This window comes from Anas acuta, chromosome 3 (assembly GCF_963932015.1).
Source record: "Anas acuta chromosome 3, bAnaAcu1.1, whole genome shotgun sequence".
Lineage (NCBI taxonomy): Eukaryota > Metazoa > Chordata > Aves > Anseriformes > Anatidae > Anas > Anas acuta.
Genome location: NC_088981.1, coordinates 39,244,050 through 39,268,188, shown reverse-complemented (window position 1 = coordinate 39,268,188; position 24,139 = coordinate 39,244,050). Strand labels below are relative to the sequence as shown.

Below are 24,139 nucleotides of genomic sequence, written 5' to 3'. Positions count from 1 at the left end.
GACAAGCCAATAAGAACTGGTTCCTATAGGAGCACACTGTATCAAGGGGAGGCCCTTCCACCTGATTTCCTCTCACTCTGCTGTGGATGCACAGTTTGCTGTCTGAAAAAGATACTTAATTATTTAAACAGTTGATTATTTAAATTTATTATTAAATATGAGTCTGTAGACTAGTTTCACTATCCAAATGAAGCACAAATGTGAAAATGCAGGTCAAATAGTACATGAGCACATGTATATTCAGGGATGCTCAGTGCTCTGTTCCCCACCAGGCTCACCTAGCTAGACCAACCCTTGACATCCCTCTGCATTCAGGAGTCTGTGCATGCAAGAAGCACATAAATCTGGGAGTTCACTGGGCCCCTGGATATTCTTCAGGTCTCTCTTGATGTTGATACTGGTATGCCCATTTTCAGTCTTAAAACTTTCTGATCTGACTTCTGCTCTACAAGAGGAAAGACCATACCTTTCCATGTACTAGAAATGTGCACCTTATGCTGGTAAAACGAGCAGCTGCCCAATAAATCAGGATTCATGTTCCCAATTTACATAGAATTCAAGGACTATAGTACACAAAAATGCATGAGAAGATATTACCAAATAATGTCAGATGTGGCACAATGGGAAGGCAGGTTCTTTTCACCATCTCTCACCATACCCATTATCAGCATGACCTATTTATGATTTTTAAAGCCAGCACCTGAATTCCATACCTCTCTTCCCCCTCAAAAGTACATTAATACACTTGTAAAATCACTTAGACTTCCTATACATACAGTGAGAATGCATGATCATAGGTTAAAAAATGAGGAAAAGTATATGCCAATAACTGAAGCAGTGGTTGATAAACTGAATGATGCTTTAAATTCACAAATGCATTCCTTGAGGCTGCCTTGCACATGCTATCTCAATACTTCCCGCCTCCCCAATCCATCTTATAAAAAGAAGCTGCAATAAATTAGAATTTTATGAGTCTCCAAATAAAACCTTCACTAAAATTGAAAACAAGACATGGATGTAGAAGCATATGGAAGGTTTATGAGAGAAGAGGAAAAAAAAAAATGATCCCAGGGCAATAAAAAACCTGTCTCACTCTTTCTTGGTCTTTACAAACCAAAAATTACAAGAGACAGATGAAGAAGTTTGCTGTACAATACCGTGTGGGTACATCCTCCAGCAAAGGGAAAGTTTTCTTACTCATTCTTCTGATGCAAGACAGCATAACAAGAACTGTTCTTAAGATCCATTTTTTGATTTTCTTCATAAAATACTTCAGAGTTAGATATGGAAATGAGATACCTTTCTGCTTTGATCCTTAGTTTAAGGATAACTAAGAAGTGGCTTCCTGGTCTTTCATTATGGTTTTCTTTGGATTTAAAATACCCAAGCCTCTGAATCATGTTACTAGCTTTTAAAGAGCATTATAGGACAAAGGCAGTTAATATGTATATATATTTACACCTTTGTTCCAAACCTTACATTCCTGTCACTGTATGCACAGTCTCACTCCCCCCATCCCCCATTTCTCCCATCCTTATCATTCTCCCTTGCAGGATGGTGCGCGTATGGGATTTTGTTTAGCTAAATGATGGAGTGGCTATCAAGGACTCTTTTGCTTTGCTTTTAAATGCAATACTCCACATTCCAGAAATTTCTACGAGACATGGTGGTTTGGAACTGACAACCACTGCAAGTGATGAAATTTGGATCTAGATCTAAATTATTGCAAGATACGTAGAGAACTTTTAGATCTTCTATTTCTAAGATGGTCCAAATTTGCGGGCTAAGCAAAGGGGATATTTGTGTAACATCTTACTTTAGAAGTGGCAGTTCTGTTTTATATTTTGTTCTATGAGAATAAATACAGATTCTGTGCCTACGCTGCTTTAAGACCTATAAAATGTTAACTTCCACTTGTAGAGGACACAGGTGATATTAACCATTCACAGACAGTACTATGTTGGCTTAAAAGTATATTGATTTGACATTTCTGCTAAAATGACCAGTTGTGAAATAGTTAATAGCAGTAACTATTTATTAAGTTAGCCTTGCTTCTGATACCCAGTTAAAAATTAATTTGAAGTATGTGCAAGGGTTGCTCATCATGCCCCATTCCTCAGTTAGCAAAGACAAATTCTGGAAAGAAGGTAAAAGAGGTGAAGACATCCCATATCAGAGTGAGGGAAGTATACTTACAGAACAAACATGCTTATGGTCTGAGGAAGTGGTGTTCCTACACAGAAGTTGCTACAAAGGTCCTGCACTCATAAAATTCACTAAGGCTTAGAAACAAGAATATGCAGAAACACTATGTGAAGAGCATCAACAGGATCCTGGGGTTTTGCATCTTCCCTTAGATACAATCTTGCTGAAACTCAGGAGGCCTCTCCTGAGAGGGCTATGACTTAAACACCATGGAAATGTCATTCTTCCAGAGGAAGAAGAAAGAAAATAAAACTAGTGAATTGTGTGGTAGAAAGTTGTTAAGAGCCCCTTGTGTCATGGTGTCCTGTAGCAGTTGAGAAAAATGAATATTCTTGATTCTTCTGTCATTAGAGAGGATAGTGAGGAGGGAAAAATACATACATGTATATATATATATATATACACACACACACGCGCGTATGTATGTAAAATTATTCTGACCCCGAACAGGATTCTGTGTGATTTCTATTTATTAGAGTTTTGAACATCTCTTGATTTCCTGTCTTTTCCTATTTAGGCCCCAACCCATAGTTCCCAGTGTACAGTCCTGCTGGCTTATTCAAGAGATTCTCCTCAGATATCTGTAGAACTTCAGTTTTAATCTTGCTCCAGGTATTGAATGCCCACACGGTATTCATAACTGTTCAAGGATGGGCCATCTGAAAAACTCAGCTATGGAACAAATATGAACTCTTTACTTCTCTCAAAAGACATAAGGGATAAACAGTTCAGCAGGTTAATATTATATACAAATTAGTTTGATGTTATGGGTTTGAATGTAATAACAAAAAAAAAAAAGTCTATTTCACAGACTGCAGTAGGAACAACACATTGACTTTTAAAAAAAAAAAAAAGTCCTGGAACATGTTAATTTCTTCCACCCTAATTATTTTTCATACAAAATACTCATACCTAAGTATTGTCACAATGAAGAGTGCTACAAGGAAAGTCAAGCATCCTGTGTGTCTTCTGGATCACAATCCCAAGAAAACACTATAAAATATAGTATTTTCTACAGTGGTGTTATAAGTCCCTGTCTGATGCACAGAGTTCTCTCAGCTAGTGTATGTGTGACCAGCACCCAGTTAAGGTCTAAACTCCCAATAGGAGTTTGGCTAGCTTTACGGACCTGCCCTACAATTGCCTATGGCAAATCTTGATTTTTTTTTTTTTTTTAAAAATGCAGGTTTTTTTGCCCGCTGCCCTGAACATCTACATTTGCCCCCCCCTCCCCTGTATGGGAGATGCATGACAAGTCAAAACACAGCTGTCAAGTTCTAAAATCAGCATCAAAGCTCAGTAAAAGCAAGAGGGAAAAACAATATGCTTTGTTAAACAATACTGCCTCAGATCTTAAAGGGTTATACAATGAAAGTAATACCCCCTTTGAGTTCTGTATATGGCACGCATTACCTAACATCCTTAGTCAGAACCCCACTGTTTATGAGGTGATGAGAAAAGAATACAGCTCCCTCTTGTCAGTAGGACATCTCCACTGCCCTGCAGGAATTTTTTCGTTATATTTCAGATGTATTGAATCTTCTAGACATTAGAAAAGCAAAACATGCACTGTGCCCTCTGGAGCCATCACCTTTTTTGGTCAGTTCATAGGTTCACCAAGGTCACAGAAAACAGTCTTTTACATCATAAGTTTTACCTTTAGGCTGTTTTATTCCTCCACGGGAACCTGAAAGGGTTTAAACAGATTTATCAAACCAGAAATGGAAATATTTATGTTTGGAAACATTGGTATTTCTAAACATTTCTTATTTCTTTCCTTCCCCACTGATACTGATTCCCAGTCTCTGAGCCATGTGAAGCAGTTTAAGAGTTATTTCTCAGGAAAAAATCCTGCCTGCTAAGTCATTCCCTGCTGCCCCTTAAACACAGTTGAAGTTTTCTGCTGCTGCACTATTGGTATTAGTGCTGCCACACTGTATGTATAAAACCACATATTTATATGTATATTAAAAAATACATGTGTGTTTGTGTTCTTTTTTTTTTGTATAAAACTCAGCTTTTGACGTTTTATTTCATGCATATCAAATTTTAAGGTTAACATGAAACTTTATGATTATCTAATCTGATGATCTATTTAATGTAAGCCATCCAAAAAAAAAAAAAAGAAAAAAGAAATCACCTCTTCGTTGGGATCCTGATCCCAGTACATTTCGTTAAACTGCAATGAAGATGCAGACAGTCATCCGAAGGGGAAAAAAAAAAAAAAAAAAAAAAAAAAAAAGAGAGAAAGAAGGACACTTGCTGGAAAATCCATTTGTACTTTCAAGTGATCAGTTTGGCAAGAAAGGTTAGGGCTGACAGAGACCCCTCAGTACCTGTTCTGAGGGAGTCTGGTCCTCTCCAGATATCCTCCAAGGTTCTTCTAAGAAGGACCGCTGTGGACTCAGCATTCTAGTCTCTGTGCAAACCTAGTGGCTTGGTCTACCAGGTTCAGGAGGAATAAATAATGCTGAATAGTACACGATCATCATTTATTTTTAAATCCAAATTACCAGATGAGTTGTCACACTTTTTAGCCCTGAAGGGTCTCCCAGTGGGAGACTCGACATCAAGCTTAATATTTTCATGTGTGCAACAGGATGCAGCCAGAAACACACTTGGTAATAATGTTGCTCATCAGAGTGAGGGTCTGCTCTTCTATCACAGCCATGTGTATGACACTTTTTGCTGCCACTCCACTTCAGCTGGCACTTCACTTTAATAGATAACAGGGTGTGTCACACTCCATACTGGAAGTGTGAGCAAGGAATGGGAAATACTATAAACAATGAGCTAATGTTTTGGTAAATTCCTGGGAAATGAGAATGGGTTTGCAAAGATTACAGCACGCTGTCCTCATTCAAGAGAGACCTCAAATGAAGGGAGCAGAGAGACTTAAGACTAGATAATGAGAACAGGTTTCCTCCTGTAGAAGGGCTACAACTGAAAAAGCAGAAGCTCTGTTCTTCCTGATAATTTACTCAACAGGAGACAAAGACAATAATCCAACAGCCATAGACCCTTACATAGCAGCAATGAGATGGAGACAACCACCTGTCATTTCACCTCAGTGTAGCCCTTGCTGTTTTTCCTCAGATATACATGAAGCCCTCTTCTGAGTGAGAGGGATCAGTTTACCACGTGAAATCACCCAGGGAACACTGCACCACATGGTCTGTCAAAGATAGAAGGGACTGGACATATGTAATGAAGACACACCTGAGCTACTCAGCAAGTAAAGGCAGCTTGATGCTCATCCATTGTGAAAAGAAAGGGGGAAGAAGAGAAAGAAGGCATTTTAAATTATAGGCAGGCAGATTAGCATTTTAGCTGGTCTGAAATAATGAAAGTGGGGAGAAAAAAAAATAAAAATAAAAAATAAAAACCACTTTTCTCTTAGCACAAAATAACTATTATATGGCACCAGAGTTTCAAGTCTACACTAGATGAGTGCCCCTGGCCATCAGCCAACTAAACATAGGATATAAATACTCCAGCAATGCACACTCTTTCTTCAAAGTGACCCCTCCCTCCTTCCCTTTCCTTGTGAAACCCATTCCCCCCAGAGAGGAGGTGTGTGACTACAAGCTCCCCAAGACTGTTTCCCCGTTTGTGACACCATACCAGTAGCAACTTATCTTTCCAAAATGCCTGGAGGTCCACAGAGGAGAAAAGAAAACACCCATACCGCTCTTACCTCCTCCTGCTAGTGCTTGGCTAGGCTTGCAGTTCTCAGGCTAGCTTTTTGCTGTCATACCCAGTTTGAGACCAAGCAAATTCCAATCCACTCCTCTTCCTGAGGTTCCCATTTATTTAAACAGGTGGGACCAGACCTGCTGTACTTCCCAAAGTGCTGCTGCAGCTGAACCAGCTTAGAAAGTAATTCTGCTACAGGTATCAATTAAGAACAGGCTAAAGAGGGGGGGGGAGATTTCAGGCTGCAGAAGGGGTAAGAGCAGTGCAGCAGCCATTTCTGGGGTTTCAGTGCTGGCAAAGTCAAAAGCAATGCTCAGCTTTTCTGTAACTTTCTTAGCTCAAAAGACCCTCCAGCCAAAAGACCATTAGTTGGAATCGTTGCATAAACTTAATAACAATATTTTTTTCATTTAAGGCTGTCCCACCATTCTATTATCTGTCATTAATTTTCCATATGTTCCCCTTACCACCACTCTTAGGCTGGGTTCAGTTTACAGAGTTGGATCAGATTTCTTTACAAGCCAGAACATTTGCTGGCTTGCTTACTAGCTTGAGGCCAGTTATGTTTGAGTGAGGCCCAAGCAAAACAAGTGAGATTTGGTGACTTTCCAGTGAGTAGGCACCAAATTGACATGATCCAAGGTTGTTGTTTTTTAAAAGTTTAATAATTTTGAAGTAATAGTTCTTTCATTAATTCACAGCTGCTGGCAGATACTTGCTCAAATATTGCAGCATCCCCCTGCTTACTATAAAGCACAGCTTCTGGTTCTATTTTCTTTACACTTACCATAATGCAGCAGTTTCTTGGTTATCTGTATTTTTAATCACAGATGGGCAAATGCACTGGTAACTTGGGAGAAAAGTGACTGATGAGAACAAGATCAGCGAACCATTTTGTTTCCAGTATTTATACTAGATAACAAAGTCCAGTGTTTGCAACTCTCTCTAAAAAGCATTCAGTTTCATGTGAAACCCTCCTCTGATTCAAATCTGACTTCTAGAAACATTTATTACACAGTCAGAGCAACTCAATAAAAGTAATTAAAAGTGTCCTTCCATCCAAGCCATTAAGATAAAATATTGAATACCTAGATAACCACTGATCTTCTAACTATATCATTTTATTATTTTTTCTCTCTGGTTTTAGCTTTATTATTCTCAGAACATCTGAACTATATTTTAAATGAGTTTGGACAAGGACTACTGTAAATTGCCAAGAATATTTGTGTGCCTTATGAAAATGTTAAAGTAGAATTTCACGAGAAATTCAAGAATGAAAGACCTCCAGACCTTTGAAAAAATCCCCCACTGTATACTCCACACTGCATATGCACAGAAACTAAGGTAGCAGAACCAGGGTACAGAACCAGTGAGACAAAAAAAAAGTACCAGTGTTGGGTACTGAATTTCAGGTTGAGCATGCTAATAAGCAGTAGTCTGAGAATTCTTGAGTGAGAAGGGATTCTCACAAAACAATATACCTTATTAGCCTTTTTGGGAAAGGGGCATAGAGTATACGTGGCAGGGGAATACCCTATCAATTTATAGGATTTTTTTTATTTTACTAGCAACATTGTGATGAGTAGGATAGGACAGGACAGGACAGGACAGAACAGTTCTGTCAGAAGAGATTTTCGAAGATCATCAAGTCCAACTGCACTAGTGTGTGAATTTAGCTGTTCCAAAGGCATTCCCCTAGCTTTGCTACATAAATTTAAGCATTTTGTTATGGATGTTGTAACAGATGGCACGTGAAAGTTACACAAATGCTGAAAATAAACATCATGTTGGCCAAATTGTTCATACTGGTAGTACTTATCAAGGCAACCAAGACCAAGATGCGGTAGAGCTAAGCATTTACTGAAATACAGATAAATATTTTGGTCTGGACATAAGCAGGATTTAGGCCCCACAGCACTGAAAATTGCTGCTCCTGACTCCTAGGTGTGCACCTCCCTGGTGGGATCCAGAACTTGGGTACTGAAGAATGCAGATAGCCCAGAGGGCTGAGCAAGAGCTGCCCAGATTAGCCATTAGGAAATGCTGAGGATATTGAAATCATCTTAAGCCTCTCTGGAATTTCGTTGCCTATCTCAAGACAGGGATCTCCACCCTCCTCTGCCAAAACAATGAGAGAAGTGGGTGCTGCTGCTGCAGGGCTGCTTTACGCAATAGGACTACAACTAGGGCACTCCCTCCTGCTGCAGAAGCTCTGGGCTCCCTTCCCTCTAGGCATGAAGGGATCTGTATTATCCACACCTGCGCTAAAAACTATCAGACTATAGGTTATCCTGCTCTGGAACATTCCCATTCTTTCCTTCCAAAGGTGTTTCTTTTGTCACGTTCAGGAAATGAACCTAAGGAAATGAACCTGATCTAAACTGAGCATCATAGGAACTCTTTTTTTTTTTCTTTTTTTTCCTTTCACATCCAATCTTTTTAAAGGGGCAATTTATTGGCTATCTGAGGTTATTCACAAAGTAATATGAACCTCTTAAATACTGCACCATTGCCATGTCCCAAATTGCAAGTGCTTCCCCATAAAACAAAGTAGAGTTGGATAAAGGAAGGGTTAAATAAATAGTTGAATGTAGAGAAGAGAGAAGAACGACCATAGTCAGTTCTGCAGAATGGAGCGGCTCATACCACCAAACCACAGGGACGTCTTTTTTCTTATGTTTGTTTTAAGATTTATGACATGGGGAGGAAGGGAAGATGGAAAGAGGGAGACAATTAGGGAAGAAACCAGAAAGGTTCAATGACAAAAGGAAACAGATCAGATAGGAAAAGGCAGATTTGCAAGTCATTGGCAAAAACTGTAGCTGTTCAGTTATTATACCCCTGCTAAGTTGGACAGAGAGCATAAAGGGGGGAAGAGGAGAACCCACACACAGAGCTCAGTGAGAGCCCTGCAGAGATCAGAACTACTAGGGAACCACCAAATATCCACCAACAACCACTAAATTTGGAGCTGAAAGAGAAAACAGAAAATTAGGGGTAAAGCCGGGAAAGAGCAGTCACAGAAGCCAAGAAGGCATGAGATTTCAAGGAGTCAATGGGGTGAACAGTGTTAAGAGCAAGTGATAGGTAAAGAAAGATGAGGTTGCAGAATAGACCTGTGACTGAATCAGGAAAATCCCAGTGGGGAATTAACTACACACTACGGGTTTCTGTGCTTAGACACAAAAAGCTTTACAAACCAGATTGTTGGCAAAACTTCATGAGTCCCACACTGGAATAATTAAAATAAAAGCTGTTCACTGAAGTTATTTTTGGTGGGCATGTTTGGATCAGAGAGTGGAGTTGTTGAGCACAGTATAATACATGCCAAAAGTCCTATTATGTGCCTGCCACTGCATCCTGCCATACTTGGAAATATGTTCAAAAACTGTGGTAGAGATTCCTTATTGGCTTCACACTTGAAGGACAAACCAGCGTTACACATTTCAGTTGGAGGCTGTAGTGCTGCTAGTCATGAGCCATTTCTCTGGGAGACGGCTGCCCTCTTGGTTGAGTCTGGGCACAGAGATGTTTGCTCTGTGACAGACCTTGGAGCGGTCAGGGGACTGGTCTAAATCGGATATTCCTTAGGGAAACTCCATATTTGAGAAATTATCAACAGATTCACTACACATTTTCCAGAGGAACCAGGGTGTAGAAGTCAATTAAAGGTCATTGCATACTTCCTATCTGATGAAATGGGGTGCTCATATCAAATATACTTTCACAGATAGCAGGGGCTGGCAAACCTGATAGTGAAGCATTAAGACCCATGAAAAACCTACCATTCCACTTAAGTATAACAATTTTGTTTTCTTGCAATGGAGTTCCTCAAAAAGAACCTGCAGAGAAGCTGGGTGCTTTTCTGAATGTCCCTTCACCACAGTTTTTTTTCCCCTGAAAAACCGAACAGTATGAAAGTTGCTTTAAGTTGGAGACAAACACAATACAAAAAAATAAATAAAAAATAAAAAATTCTGAAACAACAAAGGTGCATCAGAAATTTCAGAGGAGAGAGAATGAACCTTTTGATTAAGGAGGTATCAGACCCAGAGCCTACCCAGAGCTTGTATGGAAAACAGGTAGGTATCTAACTAAATTCAAACTTCTGGAACCCCGAACAGATAACCAGGCACATGGCTTGAAACAGTTGAAGCAACTTGAAAACACTGCAACAAACAACTACCCCTATCAATCTACCAGGAACCAGCCTCCTGGGAACAGGAAAGCAGAGCACACATCCAATTCATTAACTGTTCTCCAAGAGAAACCACGGCTGCAGAATAGTGCTGCTTTTCCTTTGCAGTAGACCTATGCCAGCAACCTTTTCCTCAAGAATGTCTCCTTCCTTCGGCTTCTGATGACTCATAACAGGGCAAATTGCCTTCCTTTTCTCTGAAGGTTATTTTTTCCTCAACTGGACAATGTAGGTTGACTCTATTTGCTGTTATGCAAATACAGCCTCCAGACAATAACTTTCCAAATCAGGCTTTTACCGAAAAAGAAAAGAAAATGATCTGAGAAGGGTTTTAAAAAAGAAACAGCAGAGATGCATATCTTTGTGAGTTTTTGTTTGTTTGTTTGTTTGTTTTTGGTTTGTGTTTGTTTGTTTGTTTGTTTTTTTGGGGGGTGAGGGGGTCAGGGTATTATTGTAATTTGCCAAATTCTTCTTTAATCAGCTTAGATGTGTTTAGCATTTAATTCAGCCATCAAAGTGTTAACTAGCATATGTGTGAGGGCTGAGACCATGTTCTTGTGAACTGTTGTATTTCTGTCATCTGAAAGTTAAACACCGGGTTAGGAAAATCCAAATGGTGGCTTCATCCTCAGAATGACAGCAGAAAGAAAAATATTTGCACTTTTTCCCCTCTAAGTAGAGGGCTGGAAAGGAGCAGCTCTCTCAAGACATTCCTTTATTCTTTTGACAGCAAAAGCTGCACTGCTGAGACTGTCTCCAGTCACACGTTACTAATACCCCAGCTTCTACTGTCTGGAGCCCATGCTGCAAATATTGTTTTTCCCAGAAATCACAGTGTTCATTGGCTTTATTTTGTGGACAGCAGACTCCCTCTCTTCCGTACCCCTGCAAAAGTCCAGGCAACTTCTTTTCAGTGGGTCTGAAAAAGCTGAACAGTGAAACTGCCAAAGCCAGGACTTGTGGAGAGCTTGCAGAGCCTTTCTCCGGCTGCACCTATGTAGTTCTGTTACACCCTCCACTGTCATGGAAGTTATTTTGTACATCAGTAAAAAATGATCTTAATAAACTCTACTTATCATTTTCATTCCACATCTGAATCTGAGATTTTTGAGGTCAAATTATGTCTTCCTAACACTGCTTCTCACTAATTTTTTAATGGACAAAGCCCGATAAAAACAATCACATTACTCTCTTTCAAATCCTACCTTGAAATGCTCCTTAATTGCAATGGCCATTTAAAACCTTAATGGCAGTGTGATTACTGCTGCACTGAGGCTGCGCACTGATGGATTATCACTGTGTTTGAACTCCCTCCTCTTGTCTGTCTCCGTCTCTTGACTCTTCGTTTTGTTTAGACTGTGAGCTCTTTAGCGCAGAGATTGTTTTTACATTCTCATTTTGGACAGGAGCTAGCACCATCGGCCTAAGTGCTAAGCTAATATAAAGCATCAACAGGGAAGGCAGCTTTGCCTTGTTTATGAATGACTGTTCTCTTCGTGACATTTCAGCTTTTGTTGCACACACTTTTCTTTGTACAAGAAAAAATATTCTTTGTACGAGAGAGATGAGACACCAGCCTGAATTTTGAACTACAATATTCAAAATTAGAAATGATTTTGAATATTTTAGTCTCACTAAAATATGGGACATCTTTTCCAAGTTTCTTTAAATGCTTTTGACATAATGTATGCCATAAATACCACTTCCAAATGAAACTTCACTATTTCTCTCTTCTCAGTTTCTCCTGCCTGAGAAGTATCAGTTTTGAAGGCTTCAGGGTCCCCAGATTCTGTTCTCTTTGGCAGGTCTGTAAAAGTACAGCAAGTCCAAAGATGAGCTCCAGGATGGGAAAACAGTATTTAACACTCATTTACCCCATGCTTTGTTATATTCTCACCTCCCTACACAAGCCTTCTAAAACAAACCCCTCCCACAAAAAACAGCAGTCTGTTACCCCATGCATCACCAGCAGCTGAAGCCGAAGCCAGCTCAAGCACAGCAAGGAGGCGTGCAGGAACACCCATGCTGTTCAGGTGCTCCCTTGCACTACCAAGAGGCTGTCAGTAGAAATGATGCAGCAGCTCCACTATTGGGCTTGTCTTATTTGATAAAGTTGCCAGAGATGGGCTGTCTGCTGCCCTACTTGTTTTCTTTCTGGAGAAATATGAGTTACTGTGGTAAAAGTTTCCATCGAGTGAGAGATTCCTGAGCTGGGTTTTTGTAGGATTTTGGTTCTCGCTAGCAGGGCCTGCTGCAGCTGACCTCAGTGCAGTTTACACAGCCTGGCTGCTGGGCTCCCACACTGAAACCAGCCAACCAGTTTGCACAAGTCTCCCATTCTGAAATATGTGTAATTTATTTGAGCTGATAGAGAGGATAAGAATCAACTGTCTGTTTCCCAGTTAATAAAAAACATACAATGAGAGGAGAGCTCTGCCAGCATATCTTGTTTACCCAAAAATGTTTGGCATTAAATGTGAAATCGGAAATGAACTCATTATCTGATTATTTTCATTTTGAAGAATTAACTGCTTTGGGGGAAAGGCTTGTCTTAAACAGTCCCCTTCTACGGATGACTAATTGCAAATTGCAAATACATATCTCTGAAGAATACAGCAAATTCTTGTGACTTGCAGGGTAGGACATAGCACTATCAACTTGGACAAGAACATTAGGAGTATCCACCCACGTGATTTATTTCAAAACAGGAGGAAAAGTGTTTAAACTAGCGGCATTATGCCCATGTAGGTGAGAAAGGAGGAGTTTCAGGAAAGGCCAGGTTTTGTAATTCTCATCCAGGCAATTTGGGTAAGAAGCACTTAAAAATTATTGGTAGTGGATTTGCCCCTTTCCCTTCTACAAAATAATTACATAGCAGCATACATAACTATTAAATTTTAGATGTATAAGTGAAAATTAAGGCAATAGGCATTGGAATGAGATACCAATTCAGGGCTAACAACGTTTTATGAAAACTTCCCATTCTGGCATTCACCCCAGGTCACTCTGCATTAGGAGAGAGCTGTAGACAAGACAGCCCATTGGGCTGCATCCTTTTGTTTTGTCTCCTGCTGCTTCTTTGCTCCATTCTCATCTGTTTGTGCTCAGCTTTCTGTGTTTCTGGTTTGCCCTCTCTGTAGCTGATTCAACAGCTGCTGCTCCTTCTAGGCTAGCTGAGTGCCTTCTCTGTACTCAAAATATCACTTTCTTTTCCTGCTTGGGACTGGAGTGAATTTTGAAAAGGGTACCATGGAGCCCTCCACTGTGTGTCAGCACTGTGCAACTTAAATAAGTACGTGTCCTGCACTGAACATTTGGCTCTTCCTTTTCTTCTCTGACTGAAATATCCCCATCCTCACGTGCCCTGTGAACCTATCTACGATATCACAGTGTGTATGACCTAAACTTCCCCTTCCTCTTTGCTACATCTGATTTTTTTTTTTTCCAGCCAGTCCAGCAGTCCAGATGCAAAAGTACACTGAGTGATGTCTAGGAAGACAGCAGGCCAAACATCCCAGGACAACTCTAGGCTATCCGTCAATCTAACACATCACTTCGTAGGCTTGCTGCAGCCCACAGACTGTGTGTAGCATGGGCAGGATCAGCCCAGATGCCTTCCCTCTATCTCAGCCAGCACAGAGAGCAGGTAACCAATAATTAGTCAACTGAATCACTGCATGCTTGGTCCCTATCACTCAGCTCAGATCTCTTTATGTTACAGCAGAAATGCTCCCAGAGTAGAACCAGTGAGGAATGAGAAGTCATCCTGCCTGGCTGAATAGTGTTAGGATCCCCCAAACACTGCGGCTGCCACTTGTGAGTCTTCCTTATTCTGAGTTCTCCATTAGTTGGAGTACACAGGGAGAAACCAAATCCCCAGAGCATGAATTCAAGCTTCCTAAGTTTGAAGGACAGATCCCATGCACTGCAATAGTCCTTCTGTTTGTGACCACATAAGAATGGCACAGTGTTTTACATATACTGTGCAGTATACTACTGCACAAATATAGGTAGCATTTTAGAAAAAGAATGAGTCGTTATAGATGTACCTCTTTAATAAATAAATGGAAAAAAAGAATGAAAACATTACATTCCCACCAGCAAAGGTACACATTCCCAGACTAATGCTGATGTGACAATTTCCACGTACTCTGGTTTCTTTTCGTTCACGTAGCAGTGCACACATCAGTGCTTCCCTTCTCTCCAACAGCTGGTCTAAAGCAGCAAAGGGTCACCCGTACTGTTCTGTTTCAGTTCCTGGAGGCTCCCTGATCTGGCAAAATGCCACAATCCCTGAGCAACTTTGTCATGCCCCAGAAGCTGAAGAAATATTCCCTATTTGAACTGCTAAACTTTAATTTACTATCTTACACTGTCTCAACATGAGCAGCATTTTAGAGACTATTTAGGTGTTTGCTCTTATTCTTTCAATTCTCCAAAAGATCTTATTTGCACTGAAAATTACAATTGAGCACGAACTTTGTGAGTTCTTTAGTATGGCAAATGTAAGCTTTTAAGACAAGGTATTTGAGGTTTTCTTTCCATTAAACTATAGAAAGTAATTAACCAGAAAGTGTAAACAGTTAGCAAATGTGAACACAACAGAATAGGCTGTTTGACTCTCTTTTCATTCCAAATGAAATGGAAAAGAGAGAGTAATAACTTTCTCAGAGGAATTTGTCACATGTGTTGTTTGTGCATATCTTTCACATCTTGTTCTTTCACAGACTGTTAGACCCTGGAGTTGAAGCTGCATTCTTTAACTTCCTTCTGTAATCCAGACCAAACCATGGCACCCATAGCTGTGTTTTTATCTCATTGAATTCTAACAGTTCCACTGTTTTATAATAATAATAATAAAAATAAATAATAATAATAAATAATAAGAAAGGTGCCTAGGTAATTTCTAGCAAGTTGAAAGTTACATCTGCTCCCCATGTTATAAAACCATACAATGGTGCTGGTTTCCATCACTCTTGATGCTGCTGTTACCGACACCTTTCAAAACTTGCAACAGTTCTGAGTTTATCTCATTAAAGAAGGGAAGATGGTTAAAAAAAATGACCATCACCTCATCAACATCACCATCACTGATTAAAGAAAGCAGCATGATGATTAATTTTCAAGCACAGAGAAGAGCAAACTTGTGCTAATATTTCCATGGACACAATGTTATCTGTAGTCTTTTTCTACAGTTTCTGTTTACTTATTTATTTCCAAGTCATTTGCTTTAATGCAATTTTGGGTCGGGAGAAATACTGTTTCTTTGAGCTGGTTCTGTCACCTGCTCCTTTCAACTATGGAGAACACGAAGCTGAAGACGCAATGTGGCTTTTGTCAGAGTTAAGCAAAGACTCTTAGTCAACCTCAACCCTCAGCAAGTTAGTTCACCTATTTCTAACACAGAACTGTGTCACATAGGCACATGAAGAGCAAGATGATTTCCTTCCTTGCTTAGCCCTGCAGCCTCTATGTTATTTGTAAATTTTCATCTCTACGTTTTGTCTGTCTTTGAAATGGCTCCAGCTTGTCCTAAATAGTAGCGCTAACCTTCAATCAAGACTTTCTCTTTCAAATTCACATGAGATTAAAATGAGACAGAAATGAAAAGTTAACATTGTCCTTGGGAAGTGAGCTCTCTGGCAGCATGATGCTATGGACAGAAGAAAATGTCTGTGCTGAAGGAGCTGGGAGGCTGCCCTCCAATCTACTGCCTCATATTCCGATCAAGCAGGTAGCTAAGGAAAAGCAGTACAGCAAATCAACTGAGATAATATCCAGAGCACTTTGCTAAACAGTTTTTTGAAAACCTACTCAAAATCCTCAGAAAGAGCATGAAGAACTGAATCTGTAGGGTTGGCAACAGAACCAGGCAGAGGCGAATAAGGCCACACTGCCTAATATTACAGGCCTAACTGAAGGCTTCCTCCTTGTGAAGAAAAAAACGTTGGCTCTTAAGCTGATGTGAAACTTCTTCTCCCTTGAACCTTCCAGAAACTCAAACTCCTCATTTAGGAATCTAAGATATTTTAGTTAGGCACAAGTACACTTTGTTATGCCAGTAACCTGTTTTGTTTTATACAAATTGGAGGCATTTACAGAAGTTATTTCCCGTGCTGCTTCTCAAAATGTCATAGATACACTGAATCACAACTTCTCTCTATGAATGCAGTTTCCTTCTTTCCAAAAACAGAATAGCAGAAACTTAGATACCTATTTCAAGACATTTTCCCCACATTTTCTGATTTAAGATCCTTTGAGGACAATAGGAACCCACCTGTTGGTATGAACAAGCTTTAGCTTGGGTGCTTGATGCTGGATCCCAACCTCATTTTCAGTGCTCTCCTCTTTCTTACAGAGCACGTACACTACAGGACAGGCAAGCTGCATAGGCATCTCCAGGTGCATGCCTGGTCAGACCAGATTTGAACGTCAGTCTGCATAGTAGATCAGATCTAGCAGCTCAACAAGCTGCACATCCATTGCCATTTTAGTCTGTGCCCAAGGACTAATGAGGAGAAAGGGTAAAAATTGTCGGTCCTCTCTGTTAAAGACAGATCTACTCATGCACATGGTTATGAGCTTTGCTTTTTGCAAGCTTTATTCCTGAATATTGCATTTGGTTTTCCTGAAAAAAATATTCTCAAGAGTATTGTTTATTAGCACCTGGTATATTGAGTGGACAGATTCCAAATATACTTGTGTACAGGAGTGGTTTTGTTTGTTGTACTTTTGGGGAAGGGAGAATTGTATGAATCAGCTTTTCCATCAATAGGCTTTCCCACATCTTCTGGAACCACTCAGTAAGTGTGGGTACATGGGTCGATTTCCACACTGCTGCTATTGTTGTTCAGGTTTTCTGTGATTCTGTACCCACAACTGCATGCCAAATGCCTGGAGAAGGAGGGGAAGACACTGAACCAAATTTCAGGCATACATGCCATTTCTAACAGTTTTTTGTTTTTTTCCTTTTTCTTTCTGCTGAAATACTAAGACTGAAAAAAAAAATTTCCCCCATTACGTTGTATACTGGTGTGCCTTTGACTTTTTTTGCACATATAGTATTCCCTCATCAGTGTTAAACAGCTTCTTAGGGACTCAGGTTTACTCAAAATATAAGGAAGAAACTTCTGTAACAAACAAGTACACTGTCTCAGAGTACAACATGAAATAACAAATAAACAATTCTCATTTATCTTCAGATTAATTTGGAAGGTGAGGATATGTAGCAAAGAACATGTTAAATTCTACTGCAGGTTCTTGGGAAATTTATGTTACATTAACCCAACTCCATCTGCAGCTTGGGAATTTGAGAGCAGCAGCAGAAATGGTCAACCAGCTTCCAGCTGAGTAAGCACACATTTAATACAGCAGCTTGTTTTAATAAACCATTGTTCTATGTTATATTGAGGGTCCAAGCACAGTAAGCATGAAAAAAAAATCAAAAAAGCCTTTGGAAAGTTTAAGATTCAAGCAGAATAATCATATTTATTACTGTCAGAATTTACCACCAGTGGCCACAAAAGCCCTTAAACTGGAAATTTGTATGTCTTATGCTGAAACACCACAAATGGAGCAAAATACCAAGCAACTTTTCAGGCAGACTAAGAAACCTGCTCATTCTTCATCTTAGCCCATCTCTGAGGATAGTTCCAAACAGAAAATTAATTGAATTTATACTGTTGCAGAGGTGCAAGGTTAAGGGCATATGAAACAGATGCAATTATATGAGTATTTTAAGATGAGTATCATAATTTTGTGGTACTTCAGAGTGCACTGTGATTTTCAGGGTAGGTAAAGACTATGTAGCTTCTTCTCAGAAGAGATTGTAATCCATATTTGCAGATGATTAAATAACCTATCCGCACATGGAGATGAGGAAAAAACAGAGATAATAGGAATATGCATAATTGTTAGTTCAGGGAAATGCACATACACAGGGCAAATAAAAAATAAACAATTTCTTCTGCCTTTCATGAGATACATAAGTTAAGGGTTAAAAAAAAAAAAAAAAAAAAAAAAAAAAACCTTCTGGAAACATCCACATGGAAGGAAGATTATGACCATATGAGATGTCGGCATTGCCGTAAGTCAAGGACACTTCTGAACACATGTAATGACTATTCTTATTAGCCTTGATGAGACGAAGTATATCAGAAGTGTAATGTGCTAGCAGTCCTATCACAGTGGCATATGTGTTGCACAGATGAGAGCTGTCATAAGACAAAGTTCAGTTTGGTGATAGGCATCTTTTGTAAAGCTTCTCAGCATTACACCAGACAATAGGAGGTTCCAGCCCTGGTGGGTGGCTATGGTGGCCTGGACACGTTTAAAACATTGGCATAAACCTCATGTCATGTGTCCATTTTTCCCTTTAACCCAACTGTGCTTCAGGACATACAATGCTGACACCCTCAGCCCTTTCTGGTCCCATACAGTGTGCATTTGCTGTTGCAGTAGAGCAGCCCACCTGATGTCTTGTTCCCAAGACACACTGTCTCTGTCAGACCATATTGCTGTTTAAATAGCATAAAGTCTTCCCCAGACTTTGCATGGATCTTCGTACACCAGTACAATTTTAAGCATATCTGCCTCTTTTTTTTCTTCTTTTAATTCTCTCAGCCCCCCCAACAACAAACTACACAAAGGACAGTGTGACTCTTCTGGGGAGAAGCTCCACAGAACTGCATGATGCACCCACTGTGAAAGGATGTACTCATACCAAAGTGCAATTTTTGACAAAGTGCCACCATCTGCACTGTATTGCAATGACTGTTCTTCTCACTGATGCCTCCTTTGGGTCCAGATGATGATGAATAGCCATAATTTCTCCTGCAGTGTAGCTGCAACACTGGAATTGCATAATTAGCATATTGTAGCCATCCTAGCCCAATATGGGGCCTTCTGTTGGATTTTATGAACTGAAGAGGGCTGAGTCTGACTGACAATTTGGGAAAGAGAAGAGAGGGGAAACCCCCAGCCCGGCAGGAACTGGTGTTAGTGAAACAATAGCTGGAACTCTGAGTCATTGCTAAAGCAATGTCCAAACACAAGCATCAGAGGACACACTGTACTGCAAAAAGAGACAGCTTCTGGAGCAGTTGCACACAAGGAGACTTAAAAACTTAATTTTGAAAAAATTAAAAATCCCTCTATGCATTTTTCAAGAATGAGATCAATATCCCCTGGGCGATTTTAAATTTTGTTAGACTCCAGCAATTTTAATTGGATTTTAGCCCATTCTTCACTTTTCTGTCTTCCATAGTGGTACACTACTGTACATTAAGTAGCATTAACTAATAATTCTCTGCATTAAATTAACATATAGCAAATGAGTGCTTTATTTCCTAACTTAAGCCTTATTACCATGCAGAAAGTTTGAAAAATCTGGTAAAGATGAGGAAATGGAGTCCAAGAGCTGTAGGATTTGTTGAAATGCCATAAAGGAATGCTCTGTTTGGGGCAGGCAGACAGTCTGATTATGCGTGTAGTGTGATCACAAAGCCAGGAGGGAAAGAAAGAAAAAAGAGAGCTCACCTGTCTGCCTAGGGCCAATCCTTCTGTTTTTTAATGCAGCTCTTGGTCTCACTACCTGAATGAAATCATACTTGGAGAGAGCGTGTCCTTTAGGTCAGAGCCATAGTCACAAGACTGCCTTTTCTCTCTTGCCACAGAAGGTTTTGCATTTCAGGAGTTGCTGGAATAATCCCTGCAGAAGGTAAACAGGACTCAGTTCAGCTGAATATAATAGATTACCTAAGATTTTAAGTGAACACTGAGAACTGCAAAGCATGTTAGGTGAAAAGCCCAGTTTCAGGGGAAGATATTATTCACTGCAGATTTTTAAGAATGAAAACACCAGCTGAATCAAATTATTCTAAAGCCAGGATATTTTATGTATGATCAGCATAATAAATGGAAAAATGTGTAAATCCGCTCCTTCTAGAGCATTATAAAAATGGTATTATGTAGAAGATTGATTTCCAGAGCTCCCAGGGGTATGCTCTCCTCTCCTGATGCACATGTCTAGGCACCATTAACATTGTTACCAGGGGGACAATATACATGTCAGTATAAAGTACATGATCACAACCTTCTGAATTACGACCCCCTAATTAGCGTCCCTGTGTCAATTATCCTATTCAGGATGTCAAATATTTCACAAGGATTAAATTTCAAAATACACATACTCTCTGTTTGATATATAAAATCCCAAATGGCTGCTCAACATATATCAATGTTATTATATCATATATAACAGGTAAAAGATTAAACAGCCTTTCAAACACCTCTACAATTTTAAAGCTACTGTGCTTTAGATAGCATTTAATTTGGTACCATAGTTACAGCCATATGTTTTACTTGTGGGGATACTTACTGTGCAAAAAGGGGAGGAAAACAAAAAAGTTTCACATTCTCAGCCAGCATTTTCATTTCCAAAATAGTAACAACATGGTAATTCAATACCCACACTGAACCTCTCTGACCCCTGAATCCAAAACTGAAGGGTAGGGGAGAGAAGGAGAGGAAAAAGACTGGGGCTCCACCGTGACGACGTCAGAGAAACCTTTGCTTCATTGCATGAGCCTCACTGCCAGGAGGCAAAGAATGTGCATGTGTGCAGCCACGGCATAAATGTATCCATTTGGAATTGTTTGGGCTTTCAGATTAAATCAAGTTTCCCCTAAGAAATCTGGCTTTCTCAATACACGTTAATATTCAAGTTATAAAACAAACTTGGCCTCAGTCTGTTACAGGATGTAGATCTCCAGGTGAGCAAAATAACCTTGGGCTGATCCAACAGGGCAGAATTACACACCTAAATTAAAATCTCTGTGTAGTACCCAGCCTGAACTGTTTGCAGGATGAAGATGAATGGGTGAATCACAATCTAAATTATTCTATACCTAAGACAGCTTTAGTACTTCACAATTTGAAATCTTTTAAAGTAAATGCCTAGTTTAACTTGTTAACCTTTCCTTTAGCTACCACTTTTTCAGTCTCTTTTCCACAGATGTCTCAATCAAAAAGCACTTGCATAAAAATGCTCTAATGAGTAAATTTACTGACTGAACCCAGAACAAAGAATCTTAATTGACTATTGAAGAAAATGCACAGAAAATGACTTTTGAGTTTAGAATTGTAAATATTGTCAGAAACAGAGCCCTCACAATGACACTTCATTATTTTAGATAGAAGCAAGTACTAGCAAGCCTAATCTGCTCAAATTTTGTCATTAGACCACACAATAGACTACTCTTGAGCAAGCAACAACCCAAAAATTAATCCCAAAAATAATTAAGGAAATCATTTCAAATATCAAGAACATTTGGCTGCTAAGAGGTAAAATATAGCAAATAAATTGTTTATTACAAAGAAATACCCAGAGGCCCAACCAAAGGCTTCTTGTACTTCATTCGTGTTGTAATGGCATATGACGTGATCTGAAGGTAACAGATTAGAAAGAGCCAAGTGTTAATAAAATACAAAGTCTAAACTACAGCGTCTCTTAAGATCTCAGGCCAGCCTTGAAAAGAGAAGGAAAAAAAAAAAAGAAAAAAGGAAAAAAAAAATCTGAATGAAACCACAATGCCTCAAGCAGCTTTACACATCCAAAAACTACGTTTTACCAAGTCATTCTGAGGACATTTTCAAAGTCTAGTAGTCAAACTCCTGCCCTCCTGTAAGTGGGAACTCCCTTCATTCCACCCCTGTGGGAGCTGGGAACCACTGAAGACAGCGAATCTTTTATTAATGCATGCACAGTGAGAAGTGCAGTGCAACTCCTCCCTGTCCTCTCATCTCAGAGCAGACTCTGAAACACAATACTAATACAAATAAGCAACCATTTGCAATAAAACATTTTCCCGTTTAAATGGATCCATTTTTTCCAGTTATCTTTTTGTTATATTTGTCATTTCACACTAACTCTAATAATTAAAGCCAGGTATCATTTTCACCCCATGCCATCCTTTTCAGCGTTGCCTAAATTCGTTGATTCATCAGTGTATGCTACTCTTTAATAAGCCAAGGTCAATCTAATTTCCTTCTCCCTGTGCTCTTTCCTCCACAACCCCTTCTTCCATGTATTTCAGCTTTACTTTTAAGTGACTTCCTTGCCTGGCATGCTAAAATCCAGAAACTGAGTGTCTATCATTATGACTGCAGTTCATGCCCTGACTAGCCACAGCAGCAGCAAAATTAGACTATAATCTCCTAAACAATGTAGAAACTGTAAATCAAAACCAACCAGCTCCTTTTGGCATGTAGATCAATGAACCTGCATAGGGATATGAAAATCCAAGTGACTTTGCTAAGGTGAAGTCAACCTCAGCGTATGGTTTTATTCAGTGTGGATTCTTTCTCTCCTTCTTCCCCAAAAGCAAGTCTTCAGAAAACAGTTTTTATTGCATTCTGAACAATTTCAACTTCTTCTGGACCAGAGGGCAAAACTGGCACACACAAACATAAGCACACAGGCAGTACAGAGATAAAAACAACCTACCTTCAGTACTACCCCGCCTAGCCTTCTTGATGGTAAGGATGTTTGCATTTCGCTGCTCTAAATATAAAAACAAATAAACAGTGGCTGCTCTAATCAAAGGAGCAGTAACATGCTGCCAAAAAATGTACAATACATCAGGACATTTACACAGAACCTAGAGTTATTTCACTAATGAAACTCAAACTACCCATATCCACGTACAGAAAATGTTCAGAGAGCCAGAGAAATGGAGTTGCATCTGATGGAGTAAAATAAAATTTCTTGGCATGGAACAGTAATTTCCATAACACACTGCACAAGGGATTTCTGCTTGCAGAAATGAAGCCCCGGCATGCTGACATGTCATCATACACAATTTAATTGGGATAGCCCAAGTCCCACGCAAGTCACTGGCTGCTTTATATTGTAAGTTACTTGAAACCTCACAGGTGTACAGAGAGCTCTCTTCCAATAACGTAAATGGGCCTAAATGTAATCCTCCAAAGAAGCGTGCATAAGATCAACTTTTTCCGTATCTGTCCTAAAGAAAAACATCAGATCGAAGGCTTATAAGAAAAGAGTTTTGAAGTAGAGCTTTTCCTCCTAGTCCTCTTCAGTTTCTCAGCTTTGATGCCTGCCAGGTTCATATTTTCTGTTTGCTTTTTTCTTAAGAGCTCGTGAAATTCTCCAGTAATGGGGGAAGGTGTCAGAAGCCAATCTGCTGACCACATGCACCGAATATGTGCTTCCTAAGGCTTCCTCTTAGTGACATTTCCGAAGTGGAAAGTTAACAACTATCATAAACAAAAAATCTGTAATACTAACTCCTCCTTCCACTCAATTTTTCATGCCAATGTGGACCAGTGTGGAAAGAGAAGGCCTCCAGAGTATCAGCTTCGTTAGAAGAGGACATGCAGGATAGTGTGAAACAGTTGGAAGGCCAGGTTTAAACATGTAACCTGAAACACTGGAAACTAGAACTCACAGCGGGGCTTAGCAACAAAATCAACAATATAGACATTGCATGACATGTGATCACCAAAGCAGAAGCAAGGTTGCTTAAATATAGCCTCTGTAGGTATTAGAATATTTCTGAGAAGTACACATCAAGCACGAGACAGATGCTACTAATAAGTAGAGCTTTAACCATTTATTTTTGTATTTAAATATCCAGCTATATTTATCTGAAAGACTTAACCACACCATACTTGACAGAAAGGTATGCCAGTTACTTACTGCTGTCTAGACAAAAAGATTCAAAACTGCAAAAGATAAAACCTTTGCAAAGAAACATGGAAAAGTGCTTTAGGAGTCCATGAGGAGGGTAGTATCTCTACACTTGAGTCCCCATAACTTTGGCTTGAAGAGCTTCGTCTATTGGGGAATTCAGTACATTAATTATTTCGTAAACAGTTTCCTAATGCTTGTTCTTGAACCTAAATTGTTTGGGTTTGGGGGGAGAGGTCAGTAAGTTATGAAAATTCTAGAAAGTGGGAAAAAATCAAACAGTCTTACAGGCAGGAGTAATGTCTGACGATCACCTGATGCTTTTGGAG

General features: G+C 39.6%; 2 long non-coding RNA genes across 4 annotated transcripts in view; both read right to left on the bottom strand.

Moving 5' to 3' along the window:
* Positions 1 to 23,642, bottom strand: part of LOC137853879 (uncharacterized) — a 128,692-nt gene extending 105,050 nt beyond the window's left edge. For 2 of the 3 annotated variants that reach the window (XR_011094787.1, XR_011094788.1), the window contains exons 1-3: positions 22,806 to 23,632; positions 22,605 to 22,661; positions 19,637 to 19,808 (exon numbers count right to left, since the gene is read on the bottom strand). This is a non-coding gene — a long non-coding RNA (uncharacterized lncRNA). Of the gene's footprint in view, positions 1 to 19,636; positions 19,809 to 22,604; positions 22,662 to 22,805 lie in introns of all 3 variants that reach the window. The other variant, XR_011094786.1, reaches the window with a different exon arrangement.
* LOC137853878 (uncharacterized) lies at positions 2,654 to 9,814 on the bottom strand. The gene is made up of 4 exons (XR_011094785.1): positions 5,903 to 9,814; positions 4,346 to 4,384; positions 3,863 to 3,892; positions 2,654 to 2,877 (listed from the first exon to the last, which is right to left on the bottom strand). It is a non-coding gene; the product is annotated as an uncharacterized lncRNA (long non-coding RNA).
* Positions 23,643 to 24,139: the final 497 nt, after the last annotated feature.